Raw genomic sequence first — 12,033 nt, 5'->3', positions numbered from 1 at the left:
CTGGTGACTTAGGATATAATAATATTTATATCAGAGTGGCACAGCGAAAGTTTGATTGCAATGTGGTGCTGTAGAGGATTGATGTCATTTCACTTGTCTTGCCTGCACGTTTGATTCAGGACCCTGGAGCTGTTGGTGTTCCGTTAGATGACGAATTGCTTGAGGGCAAGCAATCTTTGGGCAGCGAGGATTTGTCATGTCCCAAAATTTTAATGTAATTTTTTAAATTAAATTAAAATATCAACTGGTCCTAGAATTTAAATAATATAAGGACCTTTAATTAGTTACTTTAATTAATTAATATGTGGCCCAAGATAATATTTGTATGTTTGGTTCTGATTGATTTAGTATATCTCAGACCCATTTTTATATTAGTGTCCATTTGTAAGTGTTGCCGTTAGCTATCTTTGTACACCCTCGAAAACGTTTTCCCTGACAGGTATTTAAGCATGGCTTGTAGGTAGTTGTAGGTATGCGATTTGAATTATTTCTTTTGTACTACGAATTCCAGTTGGGATTCTCTGTTGTTCGCCATTTCGGAAGTGAAAGATCTTCCCTACTTGGCTTGTCTAGTTTTGGTGGGATTCAACCCTCACCCTATTCCGTTGTATATAATACTTTGCTCGGATCCAGCAAATCGAAGCACCATCTTTTGGAAAATATTAATTGAAGGATTATTCGTGTTCAATCTCTGTTCTTGTTTGGCTTTATCTAACGAACTCGGATCTATAAGTTTATGGTTGCATGATTCGACATTCTTCCCTCTATCCATACACCATCGGCTGGTTTTGTCCCTCCTACCGTACAGATGACTCTGCGTTCATTCCACCTACGTCTTGTCCTACCTCTACCATACGGCCTCCCTTGGACTATTGTACGACCTCCCCTTGACTACCGCACAATATGGGCAACTGAGGCCACACAACACAAGCAATTGAGGCTGTGCAACACAAGCAACTGTGGCCACTTAGCATGGGCAATTGAGGCTGCGCAGTATGGGTAGAGGCCGCGCAGCACGGGCTGTGGCTGCACAACACGGGCAACTGAGGCCACATAGCACGAGCAATTGAGGCCACGCAACACAAACAACTAAGGCTATACAGCACGGGCAACTAAGGCCGCGTAGCACGGACAACTAAGGTCGTGTAGCACGGACAACCCAATACTACTGGTAACGGAACATTACAGTGGTATCAGAGCAAAAACCATTCGGGAGCATCTCCAAAACTTTCGGGAACATTACAGTGGTATCAAAACAGAAAACATTCGAGAGCATCTCCAAAACTTTCGGGAACATTATTGAAACCGTTCAAGAACATTACAACCTTCAAGTGTAGGGCATACATTTATAATCACTACGATGGATTACTTCAATAATTTGGGTGGAGCCAATATCAACAAAGCATGCTACGTTTAAAGTACTATGTAGCTTTCTAAAGCATAACACCATTTCACAATTTTGTGTTCCTCACAAGATCGTAATAGATATGTAATTGTGTTTTCATCATACGAGACATTACACAGTTTTGTTATGACCATGGTATCTCTTTGGTGCATTCTTCTGACTATTACCCACAAGGTAATCTCAAGCAAATTTCAATAGCAGGAACTTAGTTATAATTTTAGGAAGTTGGTGGATGAAATTCAAAAAACTTGGCGCAAGGCATTATACATTGCATCATGGGTAGATTGCATTTCACCAAAGCATGCAATTGTATGTGACCTTTCCACTTGTATGTTTGAATGCCAATATGCCTATCAATTTGGTGTTGCCAGCTCTAAAGCTAGCCAATCTAACTGAGGATGCAACATTTGAAAGTGTCTTGGATGAGTGAATAATGTTCCTATCTGCATTAGAGGAACAACACAAACAAGTGGTGGACCGCATTACAAAATTTTATAAGAAAGTCAAAGTTTTCCTTTGACAAAAGAGCCAAGCAACCAAATTATAAGGTTTGCAATATTGTCTTTTTCTTGAGAACAAAAGGGGATGCATGGTTAAATTTGATTCCCTATGGAGTGGACCATACACGATTCATGAAAAATCTGGTGAAAATAGCTGCTGGCTAGCATATCAAGATGAGACTCCATTCTCATTGTCCCACAGCAGCAGCATTAGAAGCATTACAATTCGCAATGCTCTAGACAAGTTTTGTAAATACAAGTCCAAGTATTTAAAGTCTTTGTGCTTTTTGTCTCTTTCGCGTATTTTTGTCACTTTGATCACCTTACTATATAGCTCAATAGAGTGAACTTAGGTGCTTAGACAACCAGATTCTACATCTCTTGTTGTTTCCAAAAATGAATGAAAAATGTTTTTGTCAATATTGGCTTGGGAAAATCATAGATCAACCCCCATAATTTTTTGTTTAAAAATCGTCTTTGTGCTCTAAGCATATTTTTTGAAGCCTAAAACTCTTATACTCGTAAACCTTTTATTCATGTCGTAGTTTTTCGTTCAAAGGGCATGGTTTCAAGCTTTATTTTATTACCTTTTATTGTTTTGAGTTGTAATTAAAATATGAACAATTAAGACCCTTTGTATATCTTGTTGCAATCTGGAACAAAAGTAATTGAACTTTTTCTATTGCCATGCGTTTAGATAACAAGCTTTAATATACTTGTAGTCCCAATCTACATAGCAAACACATCACAAATTAGAAGATTACATGGAAGAAAAAAAATGCTCTTTTATGAATGAAACAAAATGGGTTACATGACAAACCACTTGCTTCTTGGGAACACTGAGAACCTCTCCTTGTAAGTTGAGAATTCATTTGTGATAGCACATATGGTAAATGGTCTGAAACCTTTATTGTAAAAAGACATATTTTGGACAACCTTGAGTATAATTTAGAGAAAGCCTTGGTAAGGATTCATCAATGATTCTCAATTTTGGGTAATATTCCATCTTGTTGAAATTCAAGCATATGTACTCTTTTTCCTTTGGAATATATTTTGCAAAATGTCATTGCTGCAATATATCTATAGGAATGATAATCAGCTCATGTTTTGTTTCTCTTTCATGTATCTCATTGTCTTCACTTGTGTTAGCACACTATCAGAAACTCATAAAGGGCTTTCGACATTTAGTTCCAATGTCTTCATTGTTCATGATTGGATTCTCTATAATCTTTCCATCTTTATCTCCTAAAACGATTGAGTCTTGGGAAGAATTCATCATAAAGGAAACATTGCTATATTTTGTATGGACCTTTTAGGGCAAAGGTCCATTGATGACAATTGAATGCTCAACAGTTTTCTTCCGTACTCCTATACATGGGATTTATCGAAAACAAGGATGAGTTAAACCTAATGGCGAAATTCATTGTTTCCTCCATTAACAATCCACTTTCAAGGTGTTGTGGAACACTATGAAGGTTTGATAATGAATCTTCCACTATGTTGCCGGATTCGCACCTTGGAGCTCGGGTCCGGGTCCGGATTCGAGCCGGGGTCCGCGACGGGTCCGGGCAAGGTCCGCATTTTGGCCTGACCTGCAGGCCAAAATGTGGACCTTGCCCGACCCGAGTGAATCCGGGCGGACCCGCGGCAGGTGAAGCATTAAAATTATGTTTTTTTCATTATTTTTTTTGCCAAACCCTAAAGTAAGGCCTATTAGATGCATTTCATTCATCTAATCTCTCATTTGCTTTGTCATTTTGCTCTCTCATTTTGGTGTGGCCATTTTGCAAGTTTGAAGAGAAGGTTGTAGAGATTGTTTGTGGAGTCTCAAATCCTTCAAATAATCAATGCTGAGTGTTCCAGGTATGCATTTGATCCTTCCTTTTGCTTCTTTCATAGTTTGTTTTTAGTTTTTTAAATTTTTTATATTTATTGTTCTAAATTTTTATCAAGTTTTGTATAAGTTTTGAAATATTTTTTGAAATTTGTTTTTATAGATTGCAAGAATCCAAGAATGAGTAGTCAAGGTTCAGTGGGTGGGGTGGGATCTCAAAGATTTAAAATTGATAAAGGCTCTCCTTTATGGAAGTATACAACAAGAATTGAGCAATGTGCTGGTGGGGGAGGGTATATATGGAAATGCAATTTTTGCCAAAACCAATATAGAAGCTCCTATTTCCGGGTTAAACATCATTTGATAGGTCCACCAGGTCAAGGGATTTCCATGTGTGAGGGGCCCCCAGAGGGAGGTAAAAAAGGGTTATTGGCTCCTCAAATAGTAGGCATGTTAAAAAAACAAGAAGAGGTTGATAAGTTAGTGTCAAAGGCAAAAAAAGATAAGTCAAAGCAAATACCACCAACACCACCCTCTCAAACAATTAGTAAACCACATCCCTTCCTACCTACCCCATCTATGGATGAAGATGCAATAGAAACACCCACATCCCGCAAGAGAGGCCCATTAGATACGGCATTTGAAAATGACAAGAGAGAAATTGCTGACATAAAGGTTGGGCGTTGCCTCATTACAAATGGTATTTCATTCAATCTAGTGAGATCCCCTTATTGGAGAGAGATGGTGAAAGCAATAAATGATGCACCTCATGGTTACCAATCCCCTGGATATGAAAAGTTGAGAACCACCATATTGCATAAGGAGAGAAAGAATGTAGAAAACCTCCTCAAACCAATAAGAGATTCTTGGATCCAAACGGAGGTGAGCATTGTCTTTGATGGATGGAAAGATTGCAAAAACCGTCCATTAATAAATGTGATTGCTGTTTGCCCCAAGGGGGCAATGTTTTTGAAGGCGGTTGATTGTGAAGGGCAAGTAAAGGATGCAAATTTTATTGCCCAACTTCTCATTGAATCCATAGAGTCCGTGGGAGTTGACAATGTTGTCCAAGTAATAACGGACAATGCTAAAGTTTGTAAGGCTGCAGGTGCTTTGGTAGAAGCACAATATGAGCATATCTTTTGGACACCATGCACTGTCCACACCTTGAACTTGGTGATGAAAACAATGGGCAGCCAAATTGAATGGATGAAAAATGTGTATGAGGAGGTTGAGCAGATCCAAATGTTTGTGACAAACCACCATGTCACAAGCAATTTTCAGAACTTTCTCCCGCTTGGAATTATTGAAGATAAAGTGTAAACTTTATTTAGCTTCATTTATCATTTTAATTTTTGTGTCATACTTTACAAAATTTAATACATATTCTTAAATTTTTGTGTTATCAACTTATCATATTAACTTACAATTTGAATTAACATGGTAATAGGTTGCTGAAACAAGGTTTGCTTCACACACAATCGTCCTTAGACGACTTTTGAGGGTGAAAGAGGCATTGAGTCAAATGGTTATTAGCAACAAATGGGGTGGATGGAAGCAAGCTGATATAGAAAAGGCCAAAACTGTAAAGGATTTGATCTTGAGTGATAATTTTTGGAATAGGGTGGAATATGCATTAGAACTCACCGAGCCCATCATGTCTATGCTTCGGTATGCCAACACGGATGAGCCTTGTTTGGGGAACATATATGATGCCATGGACTCCATGCTAGAAAGAATGAAATCAGTAAGTTTAAATTTTTATACAATACTTTATCCTTGTTTATTAAGAGATTTTGATTTTTGATTTTAATTAAGTTATTAACACTACATCAAGATAACTTACATGTACATCATTTGACATCCCAGGTCATTCAGAGGAGAGAGCAGGATCTTGATACCTTGTACACTAATGTGGAGAAAATTGTTTAACATCGTTGGAACAAGATGACTACACCTTTACACCTCCTGGCATATGCACTTTCTCCTAGATATTATAGCAGTGAGATACTTGCTATTCCTGGTAGAGTGGCACCATATAGAGATCCTGAAGTTGCTGCTGGGTATAAGAGGGCACTTAACAGGCTCTTTAGTGATCCTGATGTGGCATCAAATGTTAGGAGAGAGTTTGTTGATTTTGTCTCAAGCAAAAATGCAGAGCCTAATGCAATCAATGACCAAAGTAGATTGGATGCCATTGGATGGTGGTACTTACATGGGGAAAGTTACATGTACCTCCAACCTCTTGCCATTAAGATCTTGTCACAAGTATGTATTTAAGTTTTTTTTCCTTTTCTTATGGCCACTTAGCTTGTCGAATTAGCACTCTTAAATTCCTATTGTATTGTAAAATTACTTAGCTAATTTTTAAAAATTTGTTGGTTGTCTCTCTAGGTTGCGAGCTCTTCTGCTGTTGAGCGGAATTGGAGTACATACTCTTTTATCCACTCAGTGAAGCGTAACCGGTTGGGTTCGAAGAAAGCAAAGGACTTTGTATTTATTCACAACAATTGGCACCTCCTATCACACAAGGATCTAGGATATAAGAAGGGACTAGAGAAGTTGTGGGATGTACTACCTGAGACTTCTGACTTGGATATGATTGTCCAAGATATATCTAGAATTGCCTTGCTAGATGTTGAGGAGGATGAGGAGGAGGATGTGGCTGCATCTGGGGCTAGTGGAACCGGTTTGGATTCCAATGATGTGGAAAATGTCAATGATATAGATGAGGATGAAGCCATTGATCCCTCATATTTTGATGACCCATTTGACCCTTGAAGGGCATTTGCATCTTTGATAAACTATGTTTAAACATTTTCCATTGACTCATTGAGTCATTTATGATTTATCACTATGTTTCACAGTTTCAAACTTTATTAAGTCATAATTTATTATCTATTAGCCTGATGAAGTAGTCTATGTTTTGAAATTCCATTTTGCATTTTAGTAATTCAATGTATGATTTTATTTACAACATTAGCATGGATTAATGAGTGAGTATTTAATGTTTATCTTTGACATTTGGCATTGATCAATAATCAAGTAACATTGATATATTCATACTATGGAATGACTTAGTTTTACTTTTACAACTATGTGAGTTTTTATTTTTTTGCATATATATATATACTCACGAACCCACCCACGAACCCAAATGGGGAAAAAAAAATTGTCCGAACCCACGAACCGAACCCGTCCCCGAACCCGAATCGGCAACTTAGATCTTCCACAGACCTCTAACTTGATGAATGTATGTAGATCTGAATTATATTCAAGAAGAATATATATGTTTTTTATCTAAAATTGATCTCTCATTGACATCATCATCCTTTGGTAGCAAAGTCTTTCAACTCTTCAACCTACGATGCCGAATTTGGTTCTGGTTTGAGTATGGGTGCGGGTTCAGGTATATGATTATGAAAAAATAAATTCCTTGGTTCAGGTTTGGATTCTTCCATATATGCACATATTCACCTTTGCAGGTCACTCATATAGTATTTGGAAAGAAGCAGAAGTATTGGCAACAATCATCTCTTATAACAAGGTCACTCATATTCTGAGTTCATTTAAATGTTTGGTCTTTCCTTTTAACTTGAACATAGTATCAGTTAGGTGCTACAAGGAAATGCAGTTTTACATTTCTTTTTGCTAATATTCATCTAAGAGTGTTAACTAAGTTCCCATACAGCTTTGAGAAGAACTGTTGCAATCTAATGTTTTCAAGCTGTGGCTCAGTCCTTCATTTCTGACAAGAGAATGCATTCTTGACACCCTCATATTATACTATCAAATTAAAGTACAAGATAGAAGGTTCTTGTAGTTGAGATTTATAAATGCACAAAAGTTTCTTATATTCTTTAATGTTTGGATTTAAATAATCAGTACTTTCCTGCTATGAAATGTGAGCTACCCAGAGTGTTCCATACTAATAACTTACAACATCATAAACTTGACTTAAGCTAACAACTCTTAAGGTCACAATGGTGGAGTTTTCAATAAACACAATTTGCAAAATAGAAGAGGAGTAAACGTGCTTATTACTTTTTGCAGCTAATCATACAGAGAACTTAGCATCTTAATGCCTCCCTAAGAGTTTCTACAGCAAAAAAGATCTTGAAATAATTTCTAGGATTGTTTCATGTGACAACAAAGAAGACTTAGAAGTATCGTGCAAAGACCAGCTTACTATTCCTACCCACAGAATTAATCAGCTGCTAAACCACATCGAATTCTTTTCAAAGAAGGAAAACTACCAATTTTTCCTGTTCCATTATTTCTATGCACCAAAGAAACACAAAGAGATGTGCCTGAAATTGTTAGAGGAGGAATTGTAGTCGCTACTCGACATCAGAAACCAGATATGAGTAGGTATTGTGCTGTCTCAGACTTCTTCCAATTGCTTCTTCCCTTCTGTATTATCAATTTTCTAGCCTCCAAAAAGGTAAAACCATTCCCAAAATAAGACTTATATCAATACAAGGCAGGGTATACCTAAGTTGGTGAATCATCACTATTTTTCAGTCATCGCCCATCACGATACAAGAGTATATCCGCACGGATGAAAACAAAATTTTATAAGGTTTCAAATTGATTCATCATTCCCCGCTTCGTTGCATAGTTCCAATACATATTAATCGTGTTTGAAGCTGAATGAATTATGGAAGCACCCCACATAATCAACTTATTATTGAGTGTCCGCTTTGTATCATAATGAAATGTTCCACATTAATATATTTAACATTAAATTAAGTTATAAGAGTTTGGGTATCTAAATGCTAGCAAGTGACAGTATGAAACATGCATATACATATAGTCAAAGTATATAACTATCATATATTTACGTGTGTGGGTGATTCTACCAGAGCCATTAATGACACACGTGTAAATACATGTATATATCACGACTACACATACATACATATTTGAAATCATTACTTGTTAAATTTTACATTAAGATACTAAAAATAAACGTTGTTAGGAACCCCAATGAGTTAGACAAGGTTGACACAACCTAGATGGTGCAAGTTGGTGGTGTCGATACAACTCTATGGTGATGTCCATTAATCGAAGATAAGGTGAACACAATCCAACTCACAATCTTACCAGGAATACAACCAGACAAGGTGACCCAATCATTTTCAATTGGTACTTAACCTTCCTCTGCAATCAAGTTCATCAGTGATCTTTACCTTATCTTTTCCCTCTTTCCCGATGATACCTTCTCCCCTTTTTCTTGGAGGCCACATCAATCTTGCACTCACTTGCCAAACAAAAGTAGTCAATCTGTTATTATAGCGTCAAAATCTTGTCAAAATACATAATGTAAAACAATAATTACATCTATTTCAAACTTGTTTGATCATATACAATAATATTAACAAATACACTCTATTGCATGTTATTCAAAATTATATGATCATCATTGCTAGATAATATAATTTCAAAAGCGTGGATTAATGAAATCCAGAAATCATTTAGGGCACAATTTACAAAGCCACTGTTTAAATAATTTTGGAAACCATTTAGGGCATAATTTATAAAACCACTGTTTAAATTAAATTCAAAACCATTTAGGGCACAATTTAAAAAATCATGGTTCTAAATTTATCCATTTCGAAGGGATGTGACATATTCTCCTTCTTGTGAATCATTGTCCTTGATGATTGCGTAACAAAGTTAACAACATATATACAATATAAAAGCAATGAAACATAGTTCAATTAATCAAAATTGATTATATAAATTTAACAAATAGGGAAACTGTTGATGGATTTCATTTTTGTCTCCCTAGGTGGCACTGTCTTCTATGTATTGGTCCCATTGGACTTTGCACTGTTTAACTTCCTTGTTTAATTTAAGCATTTCAGAGGGGTGTCATATCTACTAGGGACTGCTTGTTTAACATGCATCATTATACATTATTATGCAATAGTGTGCCTTAACTAAATTAAGAGATAAATTATTTGTTCATAATGCAAATCATAATCACTATATTTAAACCTCATCTTATCTTCTTTCCTAACTCCAGTGGAGGATAGTTAATTTCTGTTATAAGGTACTGAGACCTGCTCTATAATTAAGCCCAAAGGCTTTATGAACTCTTGTAAATACCACCACGTGGTCCCAAGGGGTTCAGCAACTCTTCCAATACGATCACCTGGGAGTCACCTAACTTGGGATGGAATTACTCACACCTCCCTATACACAAACCAACCTATCTTTCCATTGGTTTTAATGAAAGATTTAAGATTAGGATAACATAGTTTTAATTGTGTTGATATGAAATATATTAATATGTGGACATTCAATTGTTTCTAATAAGTTGAATTCATTATCATTAGCAATATATTTTATAAATGCTTTGTTTGATATATATATATATATATATATATATAAAATCACCTCTAATCTCTTCCTTGTGATGAATACAGAATAATTCCTTTGTTGCTCTTGATCAGATATTCTAAGTCTGATCCATCTTCTTCCTGCCCTTTTTGGATGCCCACTTGCATTTTATATTTCACTCCCTTGGTATTGGATATAGTCAATAGACACGTCCTATTCACTAGCTCTGTCCTCCTTCCAAAGAGATGTGACTTGTCATCCAAGCTATTTGATGTTTGACTCCAAGTGCTGCCCTTTCTTAATCACTGTTTTGTTTCCATGATTAATTGTTGTTTTACAACTTAATTTAATTCATCGCCTTGATAAGCTCAAGCATCATTTTCCTTAGAACATATTTGTTGTCCTTCTGTAAACTAGATAAGATCATATTTATATGGGCATTTCCCCTTTATATGAGTCAGCCAAATGATATATGGTTGGCCTAGACTTTATTCAATTCTTTTTTTTATTTGAGTCTTAGTTTAATGCAATGGGTCATTTTATATAGCGGGCCTTCTATGTTTTATTTGTATTTTAGGAGGGACATGATGAACGAGCTAATTCCATATCAATCAATCAAACCACATCCACAACATTTCTAGATGGAGGACGTTACTGGTTTGATTGTCTTCAATTCTAAGTGCGACGGCTCAACTTTGGCTCCTAGTGAGATTATTTCGCTCCAATACTAAATGTTTGGTGGACTACTAAAGCCCATTGTATGAAATTTGGCAAAGGCCATAATAAGGCCTTTGATGCCAGAAGATATTAATTGCCAAGATACTATGTCAGTTGCAAGCATTTATTTCCATTTTGTTCTCATCGTTTGATTCCGAGTCTTCCATAGGGAGTTATGCTCGATCAAAATCATCTATGGCAGTCCTTATCTTTAAATATATGATGTTTCCTTCTGGTAATTAGTAATGAATATCTTAATACTATGATTCCTCTTCATTATCGAAATCAATGCTTCCAGCGAATATATTTTATAAACTATGATTCTCCGGTACCATTAAAAATGGAAAGAATTTCCTAAGGATGCCTCCTTGGATCACATCCCTTGTGTTATAATCCGTCTCCTTTATATCAATTAACATGTTCTTTTATTTATGTTTAGTCTTTGGTTTTATGGCTAATTTTTATTCAGTTGGAACCACTAAGGTATGTTAACTGATATCTTCTATTAATTGCTGAATGATCATTTGCTTGTAACAATATTATGAGTCTTACATGCTATATATATTGGTCGCTTCTCTCGCATTCCTAAGTATGATAGGGGTGCTAAATAATCTGTTTGGAATCATGTTTAATAATTAGTTATTTCTCGACATAAGATGGTTTATCGCAATCCAACCCTTCTTCAATTCTTAACTGTCTATAATGAGGGACCATTGAAACACTTTGCAATTTTGTCTCTTCTTGAGATTTCCCAAAATTGACATGATGTATAGAAGGGTTGGAACATCACAGTCAGGGTTTTACATGGGAACATGGCAATAGCTGATATTCTCATTTCCAATATGTGATTGGGATATTGTGGACCTCTTATGAAGGAAAGAACTTTTAAAGTTGTGCTGCTATGTCTTGTATTAGTACTTTATGCTTTGAAAGTGTTATATGTCCTATACAATTAACCCATTGAAGACAGCATAACAGGTGGTATTTTAGGTTTGCACCTTTTCTTTATTCGGATTCCTATGTATGGGCATGATATGTAAAGCTGGAGAAGAGATATTGCATGTGAGGGATGCATGTGTTCATGAGATATCTATGAAATATACAAGCATCAGAGAAATGTTAAGAGAGTGTGTAGCAGTTTTAGAAGACAAAACAGTGCTAGAGAGATGATTATTTGAAGGTGGCTGTGGGTAGCTAGAACCAAATGTAACTGTATGCAGTTGTAGTTA

The 12,033-nt window shown here is 36.0% G+C and overlaps 1 protein-coding gene across 1 annotated transcript in view; it reads left to right on the top strand.

The window, feature by feature from the left end:
• LOC149551574 (acetolactate synthase small subunit 2, chloroplastic-like) overlaps positions 1 to 12,033 on the top strand; it is a 99,382-nt gene that overhangs the window by 74,958 nt on the left and 12,391 nt on the right. The window lies entirely within an intron of this gene.

Source organism: Cupressus sempervirens, chromosome 6, assembly GCF_028749045.1.
Source record: "Cupressus sempervirens isolate cs-2001-9-10 chromosome 6, ASM2874904v1, whole genome shotgun sequence".
Taxonomy (NCBI): domain Eukaryota; kingdom Viridiplantae; phylum Streptophyta; class Pinopsida; order Cupressales; family Cupressaceae; genus Cupressus; species Cupressus sempervirens.
The sequence above is the reverse complement of the archived record's forward strand: the minus strand, read 5'-3'. Positions and strand labels throughout refer to the sequence as shown.